The 22,824-nt window shown below is 41.6% G+C and overlaps 1 protein-coding gene across 2 annotated transcripts in view; it reads right to left on the bottom strand.

The window, feature by feature from the left end:
• Positions 1 to 22,824, bottom strand: part of LOC140482765 (kinesin-like protein KIF13B) — a 189,217-nt gene that overhangs the window by 152,621 nt on the left and 13,772 nt on the right. The window lies entirely within an intron of this gene.

Raw genomic sequence — 22,824 nt, 5'->3', positions numbered from 1 at the left:
CATTCCAGCTTACAAATTAACAATGAGTCAAGATAACGGGCATTGGAAATTCATGCTAAGGAAGAAAGTTTGCAGAGGAAATCAACAACATCCTGATAAGAAATTTAACAAGACTAGCCATGTAAATACTATGGCTACTAAAGCAAATCAGAGGCTATGAATTCTATGGTGAGTAACTCACTTCCTCATTCTCCATGACATAACCACCACCTATTAAGGCACAAGTCAGAAATGAGATGGAATTTTCTCCATATTTCTGATCCACCAACACTTAAAAAGTTTGACATCAGCCCATTTGATAGACATTTCCTTGGTCGTTGAGGTATTGTGGCAGCAGTGTACTGTACCTATGCACGCCAACAACTCAACAAGCCTCCTTCAAAATCTCCCAAACAGGATAGATGATGTCAGAGAGCATCACTGCCTGCATGGTTCTCTCCAATGAAACAGCAACTTTGTAACGAGTAGGCCATTTCAACCCTTCAAGCCTGCTCTCCCATTCAACACAATCATAACTGATTATCAAACTTAGTACCCTGTTCCCAATTTCTTCCCAAACCCTTTGATCTCTGAAGCCCTAAGAACTTTATTAATACCTTCTTGAAAATATTCAATGTTTTGACTTCAATTGATTTCTGTGGCAGAGAATTCTGCAAATCCCCACTCACTTTTTTTTTTATTCATTCACAGATTGCTGGTGAGGCCACTATTTATTGCCCATTCCTAATTGCCCAGAGGGCAGTTGAGAGTCAACCACATTGCTGTGGGTCACATATGGGCCATATCAGATAAGGATGGTAGATTTCCTTCCCTAAAAGGAGATTAAAGAATCAGATGGGTATTTCTGACAATCAACAATAGTTTCATGCTCATTATTAAACTCTCAAATTCTACCATGTGCCCTGACGGGATTTGAATTTCAATCCCCAAAACGTTACCTGGGGTCTCTGGATTAACAGTCCAGCAATTGTAATTTCTCCTCCCGAGGGCTAATTGGCCTATCTGGTATCCTTAAACTATGACTGGGAAGTCGAAAACCATTGGGAACATCCTTCCTGCATTTACCTTGTCTAGTCCAGTTACAGTTTTGTACTTTTTTATGAGATCACCACTCATTCTTCTGAATTCCAGTCAACATAGTTCTAACCAGTTTTCCTTCATATTTCTTCAGACTCCTTTCACTGCATCAGTCCTGCCACCCTAGAATTTAGTCTAGTAAACCTTTGTTACACTCCCTCCATAGCCAGAACAATTCTCTATCTATAGCAGTACCCCCAAACCCACAAACTTTAAATTTAGATGCTAAGCTCAAATGTGGGACCATACAAAAAGCCTCAAAGTCCAAGTAAACCACATCTACCAGCTCTTCTATATCAATTCTACTAGTCATATCCTCGAAAACTTCCAAACAGATTTAACCATGATTTCCTTTTAGCAAATCCATGCTGACTGTGTTGAATTCTGTAACTGCTATTAAATCTTTTATAATGGATTCTAACATTGTCCCTACCAACGTCAGGCTAACTGGTCTATAATTCCCCATTTTCTCTGTACATCCTTCGTTTTAAAAAAAGGTGGAATCACATGAACTATCCTCCAATCCATTAGAACTATTCCAGAGTTTACACAATCTTGAAAGATTGCCACCACTGCATCCACCATTTTTAGGGTCACTTCCTGAAGTTCCCAGAGATGTAGATCATCGGGCCCTGGGAATTTCCCAATCTTTAATCTCAATTTCCCCAACACCATTTCCCTACAAATATTGATTTCTTTCATTAAATGATTTAGATAAGGCAAATAAATGTCATTTCGTCAAATTTCCTGTCCTGTCTTGAAAGTATACAGCTATTCCTTCACGTGATTGGGTCAAAAAGCTGGAACTTCTTTCCTAAAAGACTATGGATCTATCTGCAACAGCTAAACTGGTGAAGTTCAAGAAAGGTGGCTCACTACCACCTAATCAAAGGCAATTAAAGGAAGATAAAAATGTTGGCCTTTAGCAAGAAAGCTCAAATCCCATTAAAGAAGAAAAATAAAACAGAAAAAAAGCAAAAGTTATAAGAACCAGTTAAACAAGTTCACCATGCTGTGACAGATGCGCTTTGAAATGTTAAGAAGTGGGTAAATTCTAATTCTTTTCTGTTCCTGACAACACATGCTTTTCAAAATGTCTCTTTCATAAAGATTTCCCTACCTAAAATATAGGAAAACATAGTTCCAACTTTAGCATACCATGGGTTATACACTAGCTGAAAGATACTTAAAAGAATAATCTTGTCACTCGAGTCAGTAATAGTTCCTCAAAATAAATGAGCAGAAGCTACCATTCTAACTGACATTCCCTAACGGTAAGTAGCTAGCCTGCATTTTCTTTTACCCCCTTTAAACATGTATCAACACTGCAAACATTCAATTAAGGAAATCCTGTCACAAACCACATCCTACCAATTTGCAACATATCTTGATACTAATACAATGCTGCAGAAATCTCCAATCCACTATTTATTATAATTAATGACTAATATTAAAATGATCTGAAGGTTAAGAGCCAGATGCCTTTTGCATAATGTGTCCAAATTATCTGAGCATTTTAAAACACAGGACATACAAGTTCATTCAGATTCTTGTTTTTAGAAAGCATATGAAATGAAAAGAATAAGCAAAAGAGAAACAGAAACAAATCAGATCTCTATTTGTCCCAAGTCAAACGTCCCATTGTATACTATTTTAACAATCCTTTCTACCCTGTGGTGTTGACATCAACTGGAGCAGTCTCAGTCAATTCAGGCAAAGGTCAGAAAACTAACCCAGAAAAGTCATTCACAAACGATGAACAGAATTATGTTAACTTAAACCCCCAATGTTGAAACAAATAAGGACAGAATATCTATTCCAGCTGATTTTGCATTCTTCTCATATTCGCTTGGTTAACTGGAATAACAAACCGAATAGGGAACCAACACCACCAATCATTGGAAAAATTCAAATCACATGTCAGCAACAACACAAGTGCCATCTGCTAGATTTACCTACATGCAAAAAAGTGAGTTGAGTACTGCAAACATTAGTTAGCTTGCAACTGATAGCGGAGTAATTTTAGAAATGTCCTTGACAGCTGAGATTCACAAATACAATCAATAAACATGCCAGCATTTCACTCATCAACAGGTCTAAACATTGCATAGCTTCTAATTAAGGCGGCACTAGAAATGGGGATATTAAGATCCTAATACCTCAATGTTGTTTTTCTGTTTACAAGGAAAAATTTTTAAAAAGATGCAAGTGTAGAATAAACATCAAGAAGGATGTTAAGTAGATGTTCGTGATGTTTCTGATACTTGGGAGGGAGTGCCAGTTGCTTACAGCACTAGAGCCAAGAGTGAAAAGTATAGTCAATACATAATAATTGTACATTTTCCTTGTGAAACAAAGTACCAAGATATTCTAGCAAATTGAAATCCTTTGGAACTAATCTATTAACATTACTAATGTCTGGTTCACACAGATTTGAAATAACTGCACTCTGCTTTCAAAGTACTGGAGCTTCACAGGCTATATTTCTTAACAACTCCATATGGCTAGTAGACTGATAAAGCTCAGTACCAGACTGCACTGTGGCACCCTAAACGTATACAAACTTAGTAATTGCAACAATCTACTAAATCTAGGGGAATACACTGGGATGAACAGAAGCTTTGTCCTCACTCAACATTTCGCAATCTGCCTCTCAACAACAGAGAATAAAAACAGAAAATGAAAAAAAAAATTGGTCAGAATTGCTGCCCAATTTATTTGTAACATTAACTTGTGTCTCTCCCTGCCAACGCTGCCCAAAGTCAGAAGTCACACGACACCAGATTATAGTCCAACAGGTTTGTTTGAAATCATAAGCTTTCAGCTCACTGCTCCTTCATCAGATGAAGAGAGAAGCACACAGGCACAGAATTTTGTGTGGAGAGTGATTTCCATTATCTCTCTGCATATAATATCTGCGCCTGTGCACTTCCCTCCACTTCACCTGATGAAAGAGCTGCATTCCAAAAGCTTGTGATTTCAAATAAACCTGTTGGACTATAACCTGGTGTCGTGAGACTTCTGACTTTGTTGACCCCAGTCTAACACTAGCACCTCCACATCAATGCTATCCAAGCTAAATTTTTCCACCAGCACCTTTTATTTTTAACCACAACGGAGAGTCTGCAGCATTTTGTTTCTGTATTCTGAAAAGCCAACCATGAACCTTGACATCAATGTAGTTCTGATGCACTTTGGCATGAGGAGAGGGAGGCACACTCCTGCACATTGATGTGCACAAAACAAAAATATGCAGAAAGCAAGGAAATTTAAATGACTAATCCAATTGTCCATGAAGAGAGGATTGGCTGACTTGCAGAAGGCACAAAGTTGGGACAAATGAGTCTTTTTCAAAATGGTAGCCAGTGACTAGTGGGGTTCCTCAGGGGTCAGTGCTGGGACCATAATTTTACATTATTATACAGTAACAATCTGGATGAATGAACAGAGGGCATTGTTGCTAAGTTTGCAGATGACAAAGACAAAATGGAGGGATAGTTAGGTGATGAGGAAGTGGGGAGGCTGCAGGAGGAGAGGCGGCAAAAAAGTGGCAGATGGAAAACAATTTGGCAAAGTGAGGTTATGCATTTTCATAGGAAGAAGAGGTATAAACTGTTTTCTAAATGGGGAAAAGCTTTGGAAATCTGAAACACAGACTTGAGAGTCCTAGTTCATTCTCTCAAGGTTAACATTCAAGTTCACGTGGCAGTTAGGAAGACAAATACAACATTTGCATTAATTTCAAGAGGATTAGAAATCAAAAGCAGGAACTCACCGCTGAGGCTGTAAAAGGCTTAGGTCAGATCACATTTGGAATATTGAGCAATTGTGGGCCCCATATCCAAGGAAAGATATGCCAGCCTTGGAGGAGGTTCAGAAGATATTCTAGGGACGAAGGGCTCTGTTATATGTTGAGGACTCTAGGTCTGTACTCAATGGCGTTTAGAAAGATATGGGGGAGAATCTCAATTAAACTTATAGAATATGAGAGGCCTGGTTAGAATAGGTGTGAAGATGTTTACATTAGTTGGAGAGACTAGGACGTAAGAGCACAGCCTCAGTGTAAAGGGACGACCCTTTAGAACTGAGAGAAGGAGGAATTTCTTCAGCCACAGGGTGGTGAATCTGTGGAACTCAATGACTTAAGACTGTGGAGGGCAAATGATTAAATGTATTTGAGAGAGAAATAGATAGGTTCTTTATTAGCAAGGGGATCAAAGGTTACAGGATAAAGCAGGCAACTGGGATCGAGAACCTCAGAATACAACTGAGAATCCCAGAATGAGATTAAAAACCTTATCAGCCATAATCAAATGGTGGAGAGACTGAGTCAGAGTCATAGAAATGTACAGCATGGAAACAGACCGTTCAGTCCAACTCGTCCATGCCGACCAGATATCCTAACCTAATCTATCCCCATTTGCCAGCACTTAGCCCATAGCCCCCTAAACTCTTGCTATTCATATATCCACCCAGATGGCTTAAATGCTGTAATTGTACCAGCCATCATCACTTCCTCTGGCAGCTCATTCCATACATGCACCACCCTCTGTGAAAACGTTGCCCCTGAGGTTCCTTTTATATCTTTTCCCTCTCACTCTAAACCTATGCCCTCTAGTTCTGGACTCCACCACCCCAAGGAAATTTCCTACCTGCTTCAGGAGTGTCATAACATCTCTGAGGTGAATTAGAAACATGAGGAATTCAAGTGGGGCTCTTGTTACACAGTGATAATGCCCCATTTCTGAATCAGAAGGTCAACCTGCTCCAGGTGGTAAAATACCTCTGAAGAGGTTGATTACCAAAATACTTCAGGAATTAAAGAATTCACTCTTATGGCTCAGGGCCTCACCGCATTAAGTTTCACAAAAATAGAAGCAGTAGGCTACTTGGCCCGTCGAGCCTGCTCCACCATTTATTAAGATAGTGGCTGATTTATTCATCATCTCAGCTCCTCCTACCTGCATTATCCCCATAACCCTTAATTCCCCTACCATGCAAAAACCCATCCAACTGTGTTTTGAATATATTAAATGAGGCTGCCTCTGCTGCTTCCACGTGCAGAGAATTCCATAAATTCAGTGCTCTCTGGGAAAAGCAGTTCCTCCTCGTCTCTGTTCTAAATGTACTTCTCTCCTCCCCACCTCCCCCCCCCGCCCCCCAATCATGAGGCCATGTCTCCTAGTTCTTGTCTCACCCACCAGCAGGAACAACTTGCCTGCTTCTGTCTTATGTATCACTTTCAGAATTTTATATGTTTCTATAAGATCCCCACTCAATCTTCTAAATTCTAGTGAATTACAGCCTCTGGCAGCTCAACCTCTCCTCAAAAAGGGGAACCCCCTCATCTCCAGGATCAACCTGGTGAACCTCCTCCGCACTGCCTCCAAAGCCAGTATATCCTTAGAGTCAGGAGACCAGAACTGCACACAATACTCCAGATGCAGCCTCACCAACACCTTATACAATTGCAGCAGAACCTCCCTACTCTTCAGTTCAATCCCTCGCGCAATGCAAGTCAATATTCCATTTCCTTCCTGATTACCTGTTGCATCTGTAAATCAACTTTGAGCAATTCATGTAAGAACACTCCGACGTCCCTCTGCACAACAGCATGCTGCAATCTTTCACCATTTAGATAATGCTCTGACCTACTATTTTTATTTCCAAAGTGGATAACCTCTCATTTACCAACATCTGCCAGACCCTTGCCCATTCACTTAACCTATTTCAATCTCTCTGCAGATACTCCACATCCTTTACACAGTTTGCCTTTCCACTCAATTTAGTGTCAGTCTCATCAGCAAACTTGGATATGTTACACTGTCTCTGCTTCTATATATCATTAACAGTTGCAGACCCAACACCGACCCCTGTGGCACCCCACTCACCAAGGATCTCCAACCAGAAAAAAAAACATTTTTCCCAACTCTTTACTTTATCTTGGTTAACCAGTCCTCTATCCAAGCAAGTACATTCCCTGCAACTTTATGCATACTTATCTTATAGAGGAGTCTTTTATGCAGCACCTTATCAAATGCCTTCTAGAATACCAACCACAACATTCACCGGTTATCCTCCATCCACTACATTTGTTACATCCTCAAAGAACTCCACTAAGTTTATCAAACACAACCTTCCCTTCCTAAATCCATGCTGCATCTGCCTGATGGAACCCTTTCCATCCAGACATCTCACTGGTTTATTCTTTGACAACAGCCCTCAGCATTTTCCTGACAACAGATGTTAAGCTGAAAGTTACCCCCTTTTGCCTATACCTTTTTGAACAGCAATGTGACATTCGCTGCCTTTCAGTCTGCCAGGATCTGCCCAGAGTTCAGTGGATTTTGGTAAATTACTACACACGCATCTACTATAACTTCTGCCATTTCTTTCAGCATCCTGGGATGCATTCCATCAAGACCAGGGGACTTATCTACCTTTAGATCCTCAAGTTAGTGTCAGTGTTCAAGAAAGGATCAAGACAAAAGATGGAAAATTATAGGCCAATTAGCCTAACCTCGGTTGTTGGTAAAATTCTACAATCCATCATTAAGGATGAGGTTTCTAAATTCTTGGAAGAGCAGAGTCTGATTAGAACAAGTCAACATGGATTTAGTAAGGGGAGGTCATGCCTGAAAAACCTGTTGGAATTCTTTGAAGAGGTGACAAGTAGGTTAGACCAGGGAAACCCAGTGGATGTGGTCTATCTAGACTTCCAAAAGGCCTTTGATAAGGTGCCATACGGGAGGCTGCTGAGCAAGGCGAGGGCCCATGGTGATCGAGGTGAGCTACTGGGATGGATTGAGGATTGGCTGTCTGACAGAAGGCAGAGAGTTGGGATAAAAGGTTCTTTTTCGGAATGGCAGCCAGTGACGAGCGGTGTCCCGCAGGGTTCAGTGTTGGGGCCGCAGCTGTTCACATTGTATATTAATGATCTGGATGAAGGGACTGGGGGCATTCTAGCGAAGTTTGCAGATGATACAAAGTTAGGTGGAAAGGCAGGTAGTACTGAGGAAGTGGGGAGGCTACAGAAGGATCTAGACAGTTTGGGAGAGTGGTCCAGGAAATGGCTGATGGAATTCAACGTGAACAAATGCGAGCTCTTGCACTTTGGAAAAAAGAATACAAGCATAGACTACTTTCTAAACAGTGAGAAAATTTGTAAAGCCAAAGTACAAAGGGATCTGGAGTGCTAGTCGAGGATTATCGAAAGGTAAACATGCAGGTTGATTCCGTGATTAGAAAGCGAATGCAATGTTGTCACTTATCTCAAGAGGGTTGGAATATAAAAGCACCGTTGTATTACTGAGACTTTATAAAGCTCTGGTTAGGCCCCATTTGGTGTACTGTGTCCAGTTTTGGTCCCCACACCTCAGGAAGGATATACTGGCACTGGAACGTGTCCAGTGGAGATTCACACGGATGATCCCTGGAATGGTTGGTCTAACATATGAGGAATGGCTGAGGATCCTGGGATTGTATTCATTGGAGTTGAGAAGATTAAGGGGAGATCTAATAGAAACTTACAAGATAATACATGGCTTGGAAAGGGTGGACGCTAGGACATTGTTTCCGTTAGGTGAGGAGACTAGGACCCGTGGACACAGCCTTAGAATTAGAGGGGGTCAATTCAGAACAGAAATGCAGAGACATTTCTTCAGCCAGAGAGTGGTGGGCCTGTGGAATTCATTGCCGCAGAGTGCAGTGGAGGCCGGGACGCTAAATGTCTTCAAGGCAGAGATTGATAGATTCTTGTTGTCTCGAGGAATTAAGGGCTACTGGGAGAATGCGGGTAAGTGGAGTTGAAATGCCCATCAGCCATGATTGAATGGCGGAGTGGACTCGAGGGCCGAATGGCCTTACTTCCGCTCCTATGTCTTATGGTCTAAGTTTGCTCAACACTACCCCTTTAGTGATAACAATTGAGTTGAGATCCTCAACTCCCATCGTATCCTTAACATCATTCTTTGGCATGTTAGACACATCTCCCACGGTGAAGACTGACAAATAGTTATTCAAGGCCTCTGTTTTAGCATTACCCAATATTAATTTCCCTTTCTCATCCTGCAAGGAACCTACATCCACTTTAGCCACCCTTTTCTGTTTTATATATTTGTAAAAGCTGTTCCTACCTGTTTTTATATTCTCTGCCAGTTTGCATTCATAATCTAATCTTGGACAGCACGGTGGCACAGTGGTTAGCACTGCTGCCCCACAGCGCCAGAGACCCGGGTTCAATTCCCGCCTCAGGCGACTGACTGTGTGGAGTTTGCACATTCTCCCAGTGTCTGCGTGGGTTTCCTCCAGGTGCTCCGGTTTCCTCCCACAATCCAAAAATGTGCAGGTTAGGTGAATTGGCCATGCTAAATTGCCCGTAGTGTTAGGTGAAGGGGTCTGGGTGGGTTGCACTTCGGCGGATCGGTGTGGACATGTTAGGCCGAAGGGCCTGTTTCCACACTAAGTAATCGAATCTAATCTTTCTTTATTTCTTGCTTTGTGGTTCTTTGTTGCTTTTTAAAATGTTTTCCCAATCTTCCTGTTTCACACTACTCTTGGCTACTTTGTAAGCCTGGGCTTTTAATTGGATGCCTTCTTTTATTTCCTTCGTTATCTAAGGCTGGCACTTCCTACCCTTGCTTTTGACCAGAATATACTTTCCTTGAGCACTATGAAAAATCTCTTTCAAAGTCCTCTACTGTTCCACCATTTAACTTGTGTTCCCAGTCTAATTTAGACAACTCCTTCCTCATCCGATTATAGTCTCCCTTGTTTAAATGTAACAACCTGGTTTTAGATGATACTATTTCACCCTCCATTTGTATCTGAAATTTGATCATATTGTGATCACTCTTTTCATGAGTATCCTCAACTACTAGATTAATTTTACCTGTCTCATTACAAAGGACCAGATTTAAAATTGCACGTTCCATTGTAGGTTCAGGAACATGCGGTTCAAAAAAGTCATTGCTGTTGAGTTCTATGAATTCCTCTTCAAGACTGCCTCTACTGACTTGATTTGGCCAATGAATGTGCATGTTAAAGTCCTCCATGACTACTGCCATTCCATTCTTACATGCGTCAGATATTTCTTTATTGATCGCCTGTGCCACTGTAACATTATTAGTGGGTGGCCTATAAACTACTCCCACAAGTGACTTCTTCCCCTTACTATTCCTGATTTCCACACAAATGGATTCAACATTTTGCTCCTTAGATCCTAAATAGTCTCTCCCTATCACCCTAATATCATCCTTAATTAAGAGAGTGACCGCACCTCCCTTACCTACTGCCTATCCTTCCTAATTACCTGATGCCCTTGGATATTTAATTCCGAGTCATTACTATCCTGCAACCACATTTCTGTAATGGCATCTGAATCATACACCTTTGTACTGATTTGCACAAGTAACTTGACAAACCGCTTTTCTTTGCGTACCAAAAGTTTATTGTAATTTGAAAGTCAACTGAAACATTGCAAGTTACAAGTTGAGATGCCACAATGGGTTCCACATCACAGTAACACTGTCTAAACTTCTCTCTCCCTATCATCTCTATTCCATTAGAGAGCAGAGATTGAAGAATAAGTCTGGTGGCATTTAGACCAATGCAGGTAAAAATGATCTTTACTGATTAATGCAAAAACCAAGGAGGAGAAAAATAATTATGTCTAATAGCTTCACAGTCTCAGCATTTTTATTTGTGGGGTAGAAGTGATGGAATAGTGATTGTCAGATAGTGCAAAGGAGTTACAGTCGTTGAAAAACTGGGATGAGAAGATATCACACATTGTTAAATTATTTGCCACACAACTGCACCGAAGGAACTAGAAACAGGCTGTTCCTAGACATAGGGTTCAGGAGTCAACTGTTGGAAATGAATTAGTGTCCAAAGTCCATGTGAAAAACGTCATCCATACTATCAGGAACAGAGGCAGAGACAGTTTTGTCGCTCTGTCACTTGCTGCTACCCAGTTACACTTCAACCGCCTTGAGTGTGTTATTGTGCCTTTTTGCCACAAACACTTACTGTCCAGAGATTGTCACCACACATGGAGATCTTCGAATAGGCGAAAGTGAGGACTGCATATGCTGGAGCTCAGAGTCGAGAGTGTAGTGCTGGAAAAGCACAAGTCAGGCAGCAGGAGAATCGACATTTTGAGATCTCCAAATACCACAAAAATTCCACTTCAAATCAACATGTAAACCTGAGCCCATACTGTAGAGAAATACATCCATATACTTGAAAACAAATTATGTAAAACAAGTCTGTTGAAATGTATTGTGATGAACACTGATGCTAGCTGGATTCTTGCAGAGCAGACAAATTTGTAAACTGACTATATTGGAACAAAAGCAAACACTTCAAAAAGAGCACATATAAAACGATTATATTTCTATACCAGGCTAATCGTGTCAGCTGCCGTTTTACAACTGAAAGTGAAGTGCCATTGGCCCAGATGGCAAACATCCCAGAATACAGTCAGTAGGAGGTTAGCAAGACATTAGAATCAGAATGGTTACAGCACAGGAAGAGGCCATGCAGCCCATTATGACTTTGGGGACTCTGTTGGAACTACTCAGCTAGTCACGCTCTCATACATTTTCGAAAAATGAGATATCAGCATCACTCTGACAATAAATTCTGGCCTGGCTAGAGTTCAGTTAAGTGTCACATGTATATCAGACCAAGTAAGAATGGCAGGTTTCCTTCTCTAAAAAGACATTTATGAATCAAACACAGTTTTGCGTCAATCAACATGGTTGACATTTAACTAACTTTATTTCAGCTCTTGTTTTTAATTGAATTCAAATTTCACATCTGCCACAGAGGTTTCAAACCCATGTCCCCAGTACATTAGCCTGTGGTATTTGATTACTAGTCCAGCAACATTATCACTGCACCAACAACTCCCCAATTTTCTCTTACCACACAATCCTGCATACCTTTTCTCCTATGGATAATTATCCAATTCTCTTTTGAAAACCACAATTCAAACTGCCTCTACCACAGTCTTAGGCAGCGCATTTCATATCTTAAATCAGTCACTGGGTGAAAGCATCTTCCTGATGGTTGTAGAAAAGCAGGGAAGTCTTGTTACAGTTCTCCAGGGATTGTGAAGACTGCATATAGGATACTCAAGGAAAATCTACTTTAGGAGTGATACATTTACAGGAAGGTAGCTCAGAGAAGTTTCAATAGGTTGATTCGTAAGATGAACGAGTTGGTTTATGAGGAAAGGGTTAGCAGATTGGGCCTGTATTCATTAGAGTTTAGAGGAATGAAAGAAGATCTAATTGAAGTATCTGGTTGGGATATCTGGTCAGCATGGACAGGTTGGACTGGAGGGTCTGTTTCCATGCTGTACATCTCTAACTATTTACAGAAAGAAATCACAAATAGCTTTGGCAGCATCTGTAAGGAGAGAAAAGAGCTGACGTTTCGAGTCTAACTGACCCTTTGTCAAAGCTAAAAAAAAGGGAGAAATAGGGAGGTATTTATACTAAACTGAGAGAAGGTTAGTCATGGCTCCAGAAGCAAAAGGAGCAATAAAGAGGTGACGATGACAGTGCATAGACAGATTAGAGGGAGATTAGGAGCTGTGAATGACCAAGGCTGAAGCCAGTGCTATGTGACAAAATATTGGAGGGGGAGAGAAGATGAGTGAAGCAGAGCAAAATGGAAAACAGGGGAGAAGGGTAGCAAAGTGGGAAGAGGAGAGGAAAAAGGTGACAGGAGAGTGGGGAGCGAAAGAAAGAGAGACAAGAAATAGGAGGTACAGAACAGTGAAAAAAAATTTTAAAATGAAATAAAGTTACAGAGCAGAATGAAACGTGTAGCAATGGGTACCCGCATGGGTCCTAGCTATGCCTGCCTTTTCATGGGGTATGTGGAACATTTCTTGTTCCAGGCCTACCCGGGTCCCCTCCCACAACTGCTTTATCGGTACATCGATGACTATTTCGGTGCGGCTTCATGGTCTCGTCCTGACCTGCAAAAAATTCACAAACTTCATTTCCAGTTTCCATCCCTCCATTACCTTCACCTGATCCATTTCTGACACTTGCCTGCCTTTCCTTGACCTTTCGGTCTCCATTTCCGGCAATAGTCTATCCACTAACATCCGTTACAAGCCCACTGACTCCCACAGCTATCTGGACTACAGCTCTTCGCACCTTAGCACCTTGGCCTCCGCCACATTTGTTCCGATGATGCCACTTTCCAAAGTGGTGCTCTTAATATGTGCTCCCTTCCCAACCGTGGCTTCCCAGCTACAGTTGTTAAAACAGGGCTCTCGACAGCGTGCAGTCCATCTCCCGCACCATGACCCTCACCCCCTCCTTCCCCTCCCAGAACAAGGATAGGGTCCCTCTTGTTCTCACTTTTCACCCCACCAGCCTTCACATGCAAAGAATAATCCTCCGCCATTTTCGCTAACTCCAACACGGCATCACCACTAAACACATCTTCCCTTCCCTCCCCAGTCTGCATTCCTTAGAGATTAGGTAGGTAAAAACAACAACTGCAGATGCTGGAAACCAAATTCTGGATTAGTGGTGCTGGAAGAGCACAGCAGTTCAGGCAGCATCCAACAAGCAGCGCTGCTTGTTGGATGCTGCCTGAACTGCTGTGCTCTTCCAGCACCACTAATCCAGAATTCCTCAGATTGTTCCCTCCTGGACAACCTAGTCCACTCCTCCATCACACCTAACACCCCACCCATCACACACAGCACCTTCCCATGCAATCGCAGAAGGTGCAACACCTGCCCCTTTACCTCTTCCATGCTTACCATCCAAGGCCCTCATTTCAGATTAAGTAGTGTTTCACTTGTACCTCTTTCAATTTGGTCTATTGCATTTATTGCTCCCAATGTGGTCTCCTCTATATCGGAGAGACAAAACGCCGACTGGGTGATCGCTTCGGTCTGTATGCAATCAGGTCCCGGATCTTCCTGTGGCTTGCCACTTCAACACAATCCTGCTCCCATGCCCACATGTCTGTCCTTGGCTACAATGTTCCAGTGAAACTCAACGTAAACTGGAGGGACAGCATCTCATCTTCTGACTAGGCACGTTACAGCCTGCCGCTCTCAACAATGATTCAACAACTTCAGATGATTATCCCATCTCGATAACTCTGTTTTCATTCTGCTCATAATTAAAATAAATGAAATAAAATTATCTTTTTTTTAAATTTTTTTCCACTGTTCTGTACCTCCTATTTCTTGATTGTCTCTCTTTCTCTCGCTCCCCACTCTCTCATCACCTTTTTCCTCTCCTCTTCCCCCTTTGCTACCCTTCTCCCCTGTTTTCCACTTTGCCTCTGCTTCACCCATCCCCCATATTTTGTCACATAGCACTGGCTTCAGCCTTGGTCATTCACAGCTCCTAATCTCTCTATGCACTGTCATTATCACCTCTTTATTGCTACCTTTGCTTCTGGAGCCATGACTCACCTTCTCTCAGCCTGGTATAAATACCTCCCTATTTCTCCCTTTTTTTTAGCTTTGACAAAGGGTCAGTTAGACTCGAAACTTCAGCTCTCTTCTCTCCTTACAGATGCTGCCAGACCTGCTGAGATTTTCCAGCATTTTCTCTTTTGGTGTCAGGTTCCAACATCCGCAGTAATTTGCTTTTATCACAAATAGCTTTTTGTCCAATTAGGAAACACATTTGTTCCGCTCTGTAATATTTCTGATATCTCCACCAAGTGTAGGTAAGCAAGTACTCAGTCACCTCTGCCACTGCTCAACCTGGAGTATAGAAACCTTTTTGTGACCTGGTGAGACCTGGTTATTTTTCACTGTTCAACTCCTGAGCTCAACCAAGACAGTAGTAGCCACAACCACAAATCTTGCCACACTAATCCAGCAAATGTTGTCTAATCTTAAATCTGCGAAGACCAGAAAGAGAGATGAGAGTCATAGAGTCATACGTACAGCATGGAAACAGACCCTTTGGTCCAACTCGTCCATGCCAACCAGATATCCCAATCCAATCTAGTCCCACATCCCTCCAAACCTTTCCTATTCATATACCCACCCCGCCTTTTAAATGTTGCAATTGTACTAGCCTCTATTACTTCCTCTGGCAGCTCATTCCATACACACCACCCTCTGTGAAAAGGTTGCCAGAGGTCTCTTTTATATCTATCTCCTCTAGTGGGCGGCACGGTGGCACAGTGGTTAGCACTGCTGCCTCACAGCACCATAGACCCGGGTTCAATTCCCGCCTCAGGCGACTGACTGTGTGGAGTTTGCACGTTCTCCCCGTGTCTGCGTGGGTTTGCTCCAGTTTCCTCCCACAGTCCAAAGATGTGCAGGTCAGGTGAATTGGCCATCCTAAATTGCCCGTAGTGTAGGTAAGGGGTAGATGTAGGGGTATGGGTGGGTTGCGCTTCGGCAGGGCGGTGTGGACTTGTTGGGCCGAAGGGCCTGTTTCCACACTAAGTAATCTAATCTAATCTAAAAGCTCTGGACTACCTCCATCCCAGGGAAAATACGGTCTATTTATGCTATCCACAAAGTCTTTTCCTTGGGATGGGGGAGTCCAGAACTAGAGGGCATTGGTTTAGGGTGAGAGGGGATATAAACAAAACAGGGACCTAAGTGGCAAATTTTTCATGTAGAGGCTGGAATGTGTATGGAATGAGCTGCCAGAGGAAGTGGTGGAGGCCACTGCAATTGCAACATTTAAAAGGCATCTGGATGGTTATATGAAAAGGAAGAATTTGGAGGGATACGGGTCAGGTGCTGGCAAGTGGGACTAGATTGGGTTGGGATACCAGGTCAGCATGGACGAAATGGAACGAAGGGTCTGCTTCTGAGCTGTACGCTTCTATGACTCTGACTCTATACCCCTCACGGTTTTATAAACCTCTAAGGTCACCCCTCAGCCTCCAACACTCCACTGAAAACAGCCACAGCCGATTCAACCTCTCCCTATTGCTCTATTCTTCCAACCCTGGCAACATCCTTGTAAAATCTTTCTGAACCCTTTCAAGTTTCACAACATCCTTTTGATAGGAAGGAGACCAGAATTGCACGCAATATTCCAAAAGTGGCCGAACCAATGTCCTATACAGCCGCAACATGACCTCCCAACTCCTGTACTCAATACTCTGACCAATAAAGGAAAGCATGCTAAATGCCTTCTTCACTATCCTATCTACCTGCAATTCCACTTTCAAGGAGTTATGAACCTGCACTCCAAGGTCTCTTTGTTCAGCAACATTCCCTAGGACCTTACCATAGAACATTACTGCGCAGTACAGGCCCTTCGGCCCTCAATGTTGCGCCGCCCTTTCATACTAATCTGAAGCCCAAGCCACCTACCCTATTCTACGTACATCCATATGCCTGTCCAACGACGACTTAAATGCACTTAAACTTGGCAAATCTACTACCGTTGCAGGCAAAGCGTTCCATACCCTTACTACTCTGAATAAGTGTACCATTAAGTGTATACGTCCTGCTAAGATTTGCTTTCCCAAAATGCACCACCTTGCATTTATCTAATTAAACTCCATCTGTCACTCTTTGGCTCACTGGCTCATCTGATCAAGATCCCATTCTAATCAGAGGTAACCTTCTTCGTTATCCACTACACCTCCAATTTTGATGTCATCTGCAAATGTACTAACTGTACCTCTTATGCTCACATTCAAATCATTTATGACAAAAAAAAAGTAGTGGACCCAACACTGATCCTTATGGCGCTCTATTGGTCACAGGCCTCTAATCTGAAAAACAACTTTCCACCACCACCCTCTGTGTGCTACCTTGGAGCCAGTTCTGTATCCAAATGGCTAGTTCTCCCTGTATTCCATGAGATCTAACCTTGCTAACCAGTCTTCCATGGGGAACCTTGTCGAATGCCTTACTGAAGTCCATATAGATCACATCTACTGTTCTGCCCTCAATCCTCTTTGTTACTTCTTCAAAAAACTCAATCAAGTTTGTGAGACATAATTTCCCCACACACAAAACCATGTTGACTATCCCTAATCAGTCCTTGCCTTTCCAAATACACGTCCATCCTGTCCCTCAATTATTTGACTACTTTCAGTTGAAGCAATAAAACTTTCCAAACCTTTTATTGTTATTTTTGTTATTTTAGGATTAGTCCTCCTGGAGCTCAAGTTAGTAATGGATCTTAGATTTTAGACAGTGAGAAAGAAAGAGTAAAGTTAAAATAATGGGAATTATGGAATACAGCTATCGAAGCAGGACAGAGGAATCTTTTGGAGTTAGTGCAGTACAATTATGAAAATTACCACAACCAATATCTATAGTGTGCTACGAAATACTTGAGAACATTAATGGCTTGTTAGTTCAGGAGAAATCAATGAAAATCTCATTTCTTTTCTAACTAGTAGAACACAATTTTAACTGCTGGAAGATTAGTCCAATTTCACCAGAGTATTGTCATAAATACTAAAACATTTAAGCAGATAATGTTCATGAACGGTACAAAGCAGCATGTCAGATAGCAGTATGAACTTGAGTCAACATTTTTTTTTAAAATCTTATTCAGGTTTTATTTTATGGCTCCAATTATGAACCATTTTCCACCAACATGGAGAATGTTAACTTACTTAGTTGGCATCAGTTTTGCCTAGACGTTTTAAATTGTGGGTTCAAGCTCCACTCAAGGAGCTGAACATAATCTAGACTGACATTCCATGCCAAACTGAGGCCATGTTCTATTGCTAAGTGTCATAATTCAGATCTGGTTAACTAAGCGCTAAACATATTGACCTCTATGCAGATGATGGGATGAAAGTTCATAATATATTATTATTGTTTGGTTCTGGCGGTGTAAAGTGGAGGAAAAGAAATTTTAATTTCCTTGCAAATCTGACTTTTGTTTTTAAAAAGATATTCATTTCACTGGGGTAGTGTTCTGGAAATCGAGCCCTGCAATTCCTGGAATTGCCATAAAAATAGAAGATTTTATAAAGTACATAAACTTCCCTAGCTTACCTGCCTTTTTAGACCAGGATTCTCAGAAAGAACAGACCAGGTTTCTGTATTCAATGAAGTTTGCTGTTTATTACAAATAAATAAATTACAGCTACAGATAAACAGTTATAAACTGCTAACATATAACTACTGGAGTCATTGACTTGTACAGCTTGGAAACAGAACCTTCGGTCCAATTCATCCATTCAAACCAGATCTCCGAGACAAATCTAGTCTCATTCACCAGCAGAGGCCCACATCCCTCAAAACCCTTCCTATTCATGTACCCATCCAGATGCCATTTAAATGTTGTTATTGTACCAGCATCCAACACTCCCTCTGGCAGCTCATTCCATACACATGCCACCCTCTGTGAAAAAGTTGCCCGCCCCCCCCCCCCCCCAATTAGGTACCTTTTAAATCTTTCTCCTCTCATTTTAGTTTGCCCACTAGTTTTGGATTCCCCTACCCTGTGAAAAAGACTTTGGGTATTCACTTAATACATGCCCATGATTTTATAAATCTCTATATGGTATCCCTCAACCTTTGATTCACCAAGGAAAATAGCCCCAGCCTTTCAGCCTCTTCCTAGAGCTCAAACTCTTCAATCCTGGCAACATCCTTGTAAAGCTTTCCTGCACTCTTTCAAGGTTAACAACTTTCCTGTAGAAGGAAGACCAGAACGGAATTCCAAAAGTGGCCTAACCAATATCTGGTACAGCTGTAACATGACATCCCAACACATATACTCAAGGCACTGACCAATAAAGGCAAGCATACCAAACACAATTTTCACTACCCTGTCTACCTATGACTGCACCTTCAAGGGACTATGAATATACACCCCAAGGTCTTTTTGTTTGTCAACATTCCCTGGGACCTTTTCATTAAGTGTATCAGTCCTGCCCTGATTTGCCTTACCTCACAATCTAAATTAAGCTCCATCTGCCACTCCTCAGCCCATTGGCCCATCTGATCAAGGTCTCGCTGAACTCTGAGGTAAACTTCTTCACTGTCCACTACATCACCAGTTAAAACTCTAACTCCCTACACAGCCAGATATAAAACAAATCACTCCTTTGATGAGTGGGAAGGCAGTTTAATGCTTCCTGTCCATATGGTTCACTAAGGTGAACATCTATGATTGCCAGGACTTGGTGCTCCTTGAACTCCCTTCTCCAGATATTTACACTTGCTTGCAGGAGACACAGATGGTTGAAAGGTCTCTGACTTATTGGTTATAGAGCCATAGAGTCATACAGTACAGGAGCAGACTCTTTGTTCAAACTTTATGCTGACCAAGTTTCCCAAACTAAACTAGTCCCACTTGGCCAATATTCCTCTAAACCTTTCCTAATCATCTACCTATCCAAATGTCATTTAAATGTAATTGTACCGGTAGCTACTACTTCTTCCAGCAGTTCATTCCACATATGAACCTGCGTGTGGAAACATTGTCCCTCAGGTGTCTATTAAATCTTGCCCCTTTCATCTTAAACCTATGTCCCCTAGTTTTATACTTCCCCATTCTGGGAAGAGAGCTTGGCTATTTACTTTATCTATGCCCCTCATGATTTTATAAATCCCTGTAAGATCACCCCTCAACCTCCTATGCTCTAGTGAAAGAAGTCCCAGCCTATCAAGCCTCTCTTCATAACTCAAACCATCCAGTCCCATCAACATCTTGGTAATTCACTTTTTCTTTCTGTAACTGTGGTGGAGGAGAGGGGTTGCAGGGAGCTGTTGGGTGACGGATCCAGATCATTCCACATGGCCATGGCAGCTACAGCTGGATGGATTGAGGTCAGTTCTTTTTTTTAAAAAAGTGTTTCTGCAGCAACTGCAAACAGCGGCAGAGTGCATGATCCTTAATCCTCAAGAGTTAACTTAGATGGTCTGTCGGTCCTACGAAGTTGAGAATGGGGCCCCAGGCCTCAAGAGTTGGGATAAAATCCTTGCTGTGGCAACGGTTGCAATATTGGTGGAGACATTCTAGATCCAGTCAGCTGCAGCAGGGGCTACAGTGTGCTTCCTCCTTGGTGTTATGGCCTCTGGGACAGCTTTGGAGTATGGAGTGTCCCACAACCGCTCATGAAACAAAGTAGTCATGTTGGAACAAACAATTTTGCAAAAGTTATTTCTTTTTTATAATTTAGAGTCATAGAGATGTACAGTATGGAAACAGATCCTTCAGTACAACCCGTCCAGATATCCCAACCCAATCTACTCCCACCTGCCAGCACCAGGCCCATATCCCTCCAAACCCTTCCTATTCATACACCCATCCAAATGCCTTTTAAATGTTGAATTGTACCAGCCTCCACCACTTCCTCTTGCAGCTCAGTCCATATATGCACCACCCTCTGTGTGAAAACATTGCCCTGTAGGTCTCTTTTATATCTTTCACCACCCTCACCCTAAACCTATGCCCTCTTAAAATGGTGTTGCATTAATCATGGTGACTTTATACACATTTTATTTTACTTTCAGAAATATATGTAACAATAAATTACTGTCGACAGAGGAATCTCGACTATCCGGCATTCGATTAACCGTATTTCAGATGATCCGAACAAGATCGCTAAGTCCCAATGCGTGGCTAACTATGTTATCCAGCATTGATTAATCAAATGAAATATTCTCTGCCCACGTCCTTTAGATATATCTGAACCCTCTCCAATTTAATAATATCCTTCCTACAACAGGGCGACCAGAACTCTAAAGTGTACTCCAAAAGTGGCTCACCAGTGTCCTATACAACTCCAAATGATGCCCCAATTACTATACACAATGGTCTGCGCAAACGTACTAAACATTGAAAGTCGTGTCACAGGTAGACAAAGAACCATATTCCTGAACTCCTAGGTCTCTCTTTACAACAATAACACCCATTAACTGCCCCACCATTAACTGTACAAGTCTTGTCCTTGTTTGTGTTATGAAAATGCAATACCTCATTTATTAAAATTAAACTCCAGATGCCACTCCTTAGAACATTCCAAATGACCAATTAGGCCAATGTTAGGTAACATTCTTCACTGTCGACTTTACCACCAATTTTGGTGCTATCCATGCCTCCTGAATTCTCACTTAAGAGCAACTGGTGAGGAAAAATAAACTGGCTCTCTTATTTCAGTCTCGGTTTTATTTACTGCAGAGAAAATACAGCACCTTTTCTGGATATCCAAAGGTTTCTGTTTATACCATTCACACCAACAAGTTATTCAACTACCTGGGAGCCAATCAGGCTTTGATTTTTTTTTAAAAAGTAGCCCATACTGTAAGCACTCAAATGTATAATTTTCCATATGGCACAGATGTCATTCCATGTAATGAGGAAGAAAGGAGTGCTCTCACTAATTGGGACCGTAAAAATACTGTAGCATTTTTCCTTCCAGCAGAGAACTGTTGCAGGATCCTGAACATCATAATTATTTCAAGCTCTGTCACTACCAAAATAAACTAAGTGGGCATTCATTTGTTGGTACGAATTAACAGAATTAAAAAGCCTGTAAATATTCCTTATATTTTAAATAAATTGACTTCAAGGGTTTTGAAGATAGTGACATATTTTAAAATGGCATATACTTTCATAATTGTATGTATTTATTTATAAACAAGAATTCAAAACTCTCAATAATTATACAGATCAATTAATACATATATGCTACACACATTAAATATTCATTAAGAATGTGACCCTTGGGGCATGACATTATCCAGAATATTCAAGTAGAGTAACAGTTAGCAGCTCAATTCTCAGTGAAAAGAATACACTTTTTTCAAATGGTTGAAGAACCTCTATGCACATATCAACAATGTCTGGTATTCCCAAGACTGGAAAACAATAGAAACTTATAATATAGCACCTTTAACCAAGTATGCCCTTTCTGTATGCACCAGTAGCATAGGAATGATAAAGGTTATATGATCGCAGATTTGAGCAAATGAGGGCAGAGGAGAAGGACAAACGGGACATGATAAAATAAGAACAAAAAGTTCCAAAGGTATCAAGTGTCAAATATAAAAGCAGAATACATGTGGTTGTTCCACCACTTATTTGTTTTACCATTATGCAGGCCATAAATTAAGCCACAGGCATCTTAAACCACCTCCACCACCAAACATTCCCTGTAACAACCTTTACAATACATGGTAGCAGACAAATTCTAAATCACTCAGTAAAAATGACTAACAGGGCCAACTGATCTGTACAAAGTCACGCCCTTATGTGAAACTGGAAAATTTTGAAAGGAGCTGCCCCTCCAATCATAGGGAATCAGTCTGCAGGATTGCTAGGGTAGTGGTGGTGGGGTGGGTGACAGAAGAAAAAGCGTGGCAAGGTTATCCAATCTGAGGGAAGTTGCCGGGGTAAGGGTACATCGACTAGAAAAGCTGCAAGTAGCAGTCAGTTTGCCAAGACAGACCAGAAGGGAGGGTTTACTCGACAAGATATGAGGAGGATGAGGATGAGAGAAAAGAGAGTGGCTGCAATGAGAAGCCAATGTCAACAAAAGAGGGCGGACGGGAGGGGGGGTGGAGGAGGTGGAAGAGGAGAAACAGGATGCAAAAAGCCCATGATTACAAAGTAGAGAGATTGGGGCTGTTTGAAACTAGTGACTAAAGGGGAGTCTGTCAACACAGGAATACCCAACTAACTGGAAACCAGGAAAACATCAAATCATAGGTTACAAATTTCTTGCAAATTCGAGAGATTTTTGAGCTGTAATTGTACACAACTTTTTCAAAATTAAATCCTTCATCTACCCCAAAAATTCATT

This window comes from Chiloscyllium punctatum, chromosome 11, assembly GCF_047496795.1.
Source record: "Chiloscyllium punctatum isolate Juve2018m chromosome 11, sChiPun1.3, whole genome shotgun sequence".
NCBI lineage: Eukaryota > Metazoa > Chordata > Chondrichthyes > Orectolobiformes > Hemiscylliidae > Chiloscyllium > Chiloscyllium punctatum.
Note: the sequence above shows the minus strand (reverse complement) of the source record. Positions and strands in the feature narration are given on the sequence as shown.